Source organism: Anomaloglossus baeobatrachus, chromosome 1 (genome assembly GCF_048569485.1).
Source record: "Anomaloglossus baeobatrachus isolate aAnoBae1 chromosome 1, aAnoBae1.hap1, whole genome shotgun sequence".
NCBI lineage: Eukaryota > Metazoa > Chordata > Amphibia > Anura > Aromobatidae > Anomaloglossus > Anomaloglossus baeobatrachus.
The window spans coordinates 645,115,573-645,122,155 of NC_134353.1; positions in this window are offsets into that span (position 1 = coordinate 645,115,573).

The window sequence follows — 6,583 nt, forward strand, 5'->3', positions numbered from 1 at the left end:
CAAGCGTCAGAAAAAAACCCCCAAATCTTTACTCACCTTCTCCAGCCCTGCAGTCTCTGCTGCTGCTGTCACTTGATCCGACCGCCGCTCATTATGCTCATTTAATATTCACTTCACTGCACCCGGAAGCAGCAGCAGCAGCATGGAGTCGGCAGGACCGGAGACCGAAGATCAGTACCCTGGACAGCAGCGAGGACCACGTGAGTATGCAAATTACCGGTTCTCCGTGTGTTATTGCGGATAGCACATGTAGAACACACGTGGGCCACACATACTGGAGACACGAACTTACCAAAGGCAACACGCAGGGAAAATACGTGTCTCTCGGCATGTGCGTGATTTTCACGTGAGTGTGACAGAGGTCTTAAAGAGATGTCATGTGCGGATACTCATAGTTTAAATTGTCAGTAAGAGGTACGACTGCTTAAAGTGCCTAGGGCAGCATGAATGCCAAATACAGCCCTGCATGCCAGTGGGTTTTTTTCAGTGTGTGGTTTTCAATCTAAGTTTCCTGCCTCCAGACTTATAATTACCCTCCAGTGTTTTCATGCTTTCTTAAAAGCCTCTTTGGTTAATTGTGCCATCTCATGAATGTAATGTCTGAATGGCCGGAATTAGAAGTTACGTCACAAGCACCCATTGCAATTATATGAGGGTCAGAGCGAGGTTCACAAACAGTTGTATTGATTTGTGACCACTCCATGAAACACTGGACCTGCTGGATGATCACAAATCACTGGAGACCAACAGAAGTAGCAGTGAAAGATGACACAGCTGGAGGGTGAGCATAAGAAAGGGGGCAGGGGACTTACCGTAGATTTAAAGTACCACCCCAATGGTATAATAAAAAAAAAAAATGCTGGAGTGGTGTTTTAAATTTTTGTAATAAAACATTAATTAGAAAAAAAAAAAGTTGGCACCTAAAAATTCTCACATAGGAGTTAAAGGGTTATTCCCAGACTCAAAAGTTATCTTAATAATCACTGCTGGACTCATTACTGGAACCCCCAGAGATCCAAAGAATGAAGATCTTGATGATGGGCTTTTTCTGTAGAAAATGGAAGGAGCTAAGATCAGATAAGCACTTCTCTCCATTCAAGATAGGACTCTGCAGAGCCTGGATTGGGGATCCAGAGGTCTATTATCGGGAATGGTTGTGGTCTCCTATGAAAAGGGAGTATGTTTTGATTCTTAGAATAACCCTGTAAGTCATTTATGTAGAACAAATTATGATCTGGTGGTTTCAAACTCTGGTGAAAGGCTTTTCACAACAGTTGAAGAGAAGCTTCCAATTACTTCAAGGCATTACTTTATTTTACTTCATATTATTTTATGATCAGAATGGCAATAAAAAGTTATAATGAAAATAGTTTAAAAAAAATGCTTTATCCTTCCAACTTTGTGTGCCTTTTGGTGAAAGTCTAGACCAAATGCCATTATATTTATTATGAAGTACAGTCATAGTAAAAAGTTTTGAAACTGATGCAAATTTTGATTTTCACAGTTTGCAGCTTCATTGTTCTTAGATATTTTAGTCCGATGTTTCTATGGTTGCTAAAGTACAATTACAAGCATTTCAGAAATAATTTCAAAAAATTGCATGAGCCCCCCAATTGTGATACACAGTCAAGATAAAGCAGACAGCTGGGGGCTGAATTCTATGAGACCCCCAATTACAAATCATGTAAGTGAAAAGATATAAACAGAAAACACAGAGAAAAATCCTTTATTTAAAAAACATATATAAAAACACCCCTTCCAATTTATTAACCTCCAAAACACCCTTGCAGGTCTGACATAATCCACACCATAATGTCCCATGATGATCCCGGCTGTGCTACATCTTGAGGTCACAGTGCATGGTCACATTACTCACTGCAGCATCTGCAACACACTGAGGGAGCCACAACTGTGAGAGTGGGGATGTGAGTTCACCTGAGGTCACAGCTTGAGTACCCATTGTAGCCCAGGAAGGAACTTAGGTAAACTCACCTCAGGTGAATTCATTTAACTCAATTCCATACTACCAGAATGTGTGCACATTCCGGTAAGCCAGCATTGAGTTCAATGGTCCTGAATTACTGATTATTAACTTCAATGGTGTCGGATTATCTAACTGGCACCATTGAAGTCAATAATCTGTTAGTCTAGTAGTTTTGAACCCCATACCGAATTATTAGAATGGGCATGCATTCTGGTAATCCAGGATGGAGTTCAATGAAGTTCACCTGAGGTCACAGCTGGGGTACCTTATGGAACCTTAGTTGTGACCTCTAGTGAATTCATTGAACTAAATGCCGGATTATTGGATTAGGCTATGTACGCACAGTGAGTATTTGGTTGCAGATATTTCTGCATCAAATCTGCGTCTCCTGCCAGAAAAACACACCAAAAACCCAACACAATTTTTGGTGCATTTTTCTGCCAGGAGATGCAGATTTGGTGCACATAGCCTACCCTTGGAATCCGACATGGTGTTCAATGAGTTCACCTGAGGTGAGTTCACTGAGTTCACCTCAGGTGAGTTCACCTAAGGTCACAGCTGGGGTACTATGAGAACCCAAGCTGTGATCTAAGGTGAACTCACTGACTTCACCGCTCACAGCTGTAGCTCCATCAGTGTGTCCCTGGCGCCACAGCGCTCGCTCACATTTTCTAATGTGATCGTGTGCTGCAACGTCAGGATGAAGCATAACCTGGATCATAATGGGACATCTTGTCTGTAGATTGTCAGACCTGCAGGGGCGTTTTGGGGTTAATACATTTTTCATGAGCTGCGCCAATGCTCTTGAATACACTACCAAGAACAATTCGATGAATTCCCAACATCCACACCTCAAGTAGGCTCTAAAATTTCTTTAGAAATTGCATTTCTTTTCCCCTATTATTTTGATGGCTGAAGCATATATGACAAATATCCCCTTCCCCCCTCAATTTACCTTTTGTGCCTCCCCTATTTCGTCATAAACTGTAAGCTTACAATCAGGGTTCTCATTCCTTTTGATATTGTTGATTTTTTTTAATACTGTAATGTCTCATATTGTCAGTACATGTCCTTTCGGAATTGTAAAGTGCTGCGGAATATGTTGGCGCTATATAAATAAAAAAAATATTATTATTATTATCATTATTATAATAAGAAAGAGGGTGTTTTTTTTAAATAAAGGACTTTTCTCTATTTGTGTTTTTCTTTTTAGTTACATATTTAGTAATGGGGGGGTTCACATAGACCCCTCCCCATTACTAACCTCAGGCTTGATGACAGCTGCGATTTTTTGACAATTCACAGCTATGATTAACTCCTTATATTACCTCGATTGCCACTGCACCAGGGCTATCAAGGTGAGCCATGTAATCCTAGGTAATCTAATGCATTCACAACTCTGGAGTGGCTGCAGGCTGCTATTCTTAGGCTGGGGAGGGCCCAATATCCATGGGCCTGCACAGATTGAGAATACAAGCCCCCAGCTGTCTGCTTTAACTTTACTGCATATCAAAATTGGTAAGACCGCAAGCCGTTTTTTAAAAAAAGATTTGTATAAATAATTTTAAAAAAGCCACCACATGGGGTTCCATGTGTTTTGATACACAGCCAGGATAACGTACACCACTGGGGTCTGCAGCCTCCAGCTGTCTGCTTTATAGGTGCTGGGTACAAAAATATGGGGAACCCCACACTATTTATTCCAATTATTTATTTATTTTTATACTTCACTTTGGGGACCCAGACAGCTAGTGTGAGGACAACTAATCACAGACGCTGGCATGCCAGCAGTCTGACTGCAACCAATTTTAGATGAGGGTGGGAGGGAGAAGTAGTGAATATTCATGAGATTTAATGAGTGGACCAGGAAACATTGTGATAGCCACGCGGATACTCGGTAGGTATAATTCTTAAGGCCGCTTTACACGTTACGATTTATCTGACAATATGTCGTTGGGGACACTGTTTTCGTGATGCACTTCTGTCATCGTTAGCGACGTCGTTGCGTGTGACACCTACGTGGGACTTCGAACGATCGCAAATAGGATGAAAATCGTTGATTGTTGACACGTCGTTGAGTTTCAAAATATTGTTCGTCGTTTGGAACACAGCAGACATATTGCTACGTTTGACACCCTACCAACAACGAACAACATCCACATGACCACCTTGGTCAAACAATATATCGCTGAACGATGTAGCGTCATTTGTGAGATGTGTACTTGTGACCGCTACAAAACGACCTATGTGCAATCTCGACAAATCGTAACAACGATCTAGGTGTATCACATCGTTAACGAGATCACTAGCGATATCGTTGTGTGTAAAGCAGCCTTTAGGCTTATATCCTCATTTTGCTTCCTTCTCCTGCCCCCTAGCCCTTACTTCCACCATTTTATAACACTTGGATTTAGGTTCTTAGCCTTATATTGCATTCAGCGAACGTGATCAAGTTCAGGTCAAATCTAGAACTGGACTTTTTTTTTTTTAATCTGGCCGGACCAACTGAACCCAAACATCTGGATTCGCTCAACTCTACCCAGAACTTAATCCCATTGAGAACCTGAGGTCAATCACCAAAAAGTAGATGGACAAAGAAAAACACAGAAATTGTAATAAACTCCAAGCACTGGCCATCAGTCAGGATTTGGGCCTAAAGATGTTATCCAGTATAGGACAAAAATTAAAGTCTTTAAAAATAAAGGTTAATTTTGTAAATATTAAGTGTTTACTTAAACTTGATGTATTTGTCAAGAAAAGTTTAAATATTAAATACTTGTAATTTTTCTTCAGTAGCCATAGAAACATCTGAAGAAAAAATCTAAAAGCACTGAAGCAACAAACTTAACAAAAGCCTAGATATTACATTTTATGTTATACTAGCTGTACTACCCGGCTTCGCCCGGGTTAACAACTGCTGTTAACAAAATAGAATGTATTAACAAAAATGTATTCTGCACACAAAAACCACAAAACAAATAAATATAAATGTAATTATAATGTCTGTCTCCCCTTCTGCCTTTCTGTCTCTTTCCCTGTCTGTCTCTGTTTCTTTCTCAGTCTGTCTCAAACTCTTTCCCTGTCTGTCTATATCTCTTTCCCTGTCTGTCTATCTATCTCTGTCACTTTCCCAATCTGTCTCTTTCCCTCTCTTTCCCTGTCTGTCTCTTTCCCTCTGTCTCTTTCCCTGTGTCTGTCTCTTTGTCTGTCTCTTTACCTATCTTTGTCTGTCTCTTACCCTGTCTGTCTCTTTCCCTCTCTTTCCCTGTGTCTGTCTCTGTCTCTTTGTCTGTGTCTGTCTCTTTCCCTGTCAGTCTGTCTCTTTGTCTGTGTCTGTCTTTTGTGTCTGTCTCTTACCATGTCTGTGTCTGCCTCTTTCCCTGTCTGCGTCTGTCTCTCTCCCTGGCTGCATTGTGACATGCCAACATTCCATATAAGGGCGTGGCTGCGCATTCTTCTGAAGTTCTGGCTGCACTGTGGCTCCCAGCTCCATTCGCTTTAATGAAGGCAGGTTTTTTGGTGAATAACTGTAAAGTGCGGGGTTAAAATTTCCCCTCAAAACATAGCCTATGACGCTTTCGGGGTCCAGAAGTGTGAGTGTGCAAAATTTTGTGGCTGTAGCTGCAATAGTGCAGATACCAATCCCGGACACACACACACACACACACACACACACACACACACACACACACACATACGCACATTCAGCTTTATATATTAGATATTTAATATTATATTCTTGATGATTACCCAGTGTTTTATGAGGCTCAGAATCAGGTGAATGGTGCTATTTGCATCCAAAAGAATACTAGGAGTAGTAAACATAGGGTTAACAGTTGAAATATCAATGCTGACACAGGAATAGTCATAAATAAGAGGACATCATAGTCTCCTCTTTACCTGACAAAGGAAATCGAAGTTTCCTGAAATGCATAACAAACACTCTGACCACCAGAGGTCGCTGTCTTCCTGTTCAGTGTTATGTCACACACCGGGACTCCCATGTTCACATTTCAGCTCAGTGAGCTATGCTACCGGGCCAGAGCATGGCTACATGTATGAAGATTTCTCCTGGACTCCTGAACTCTTGCAAAAATAGATTAAAGATCTCCAAAGATTCTCCTCTGAATTTTCAATTTGGGACTGTATTGCTGAAAGATTAATTTTACTCAACCTCAGTGAATGAAATACAAAACTGGTTTCCAGTACACCCTAACCACGTAAGTGAGGGATTTACCAGTGCCTATTGGGGGTGTGAAATTGGGGGAACCAGTGTTTTGGGTTTTTTTTTTGTTTAATTGTGTCTATTATTTATGGTTATTTGGTTATTGTATCCAATTTAATTTAATGGGATTTAAGTTCACAGTATATACTTTTTAGGATTTATTTATTCTTAGACAGTGATGTAAACTGAGCACCGGCACTACAGAGATGGTGGAGCCACTGGTGATCAAGGTGTCCTGTGTGGAAATTACTTCAATAGAATGATTAAAGTAAAATAATAAATAGAACACCGCGCATCCAATAGGCATTACATGTAAAGATACTGGATAAATAATACCCAAGGAGGTCCTTTTAACACGATAATAATAGATTAAG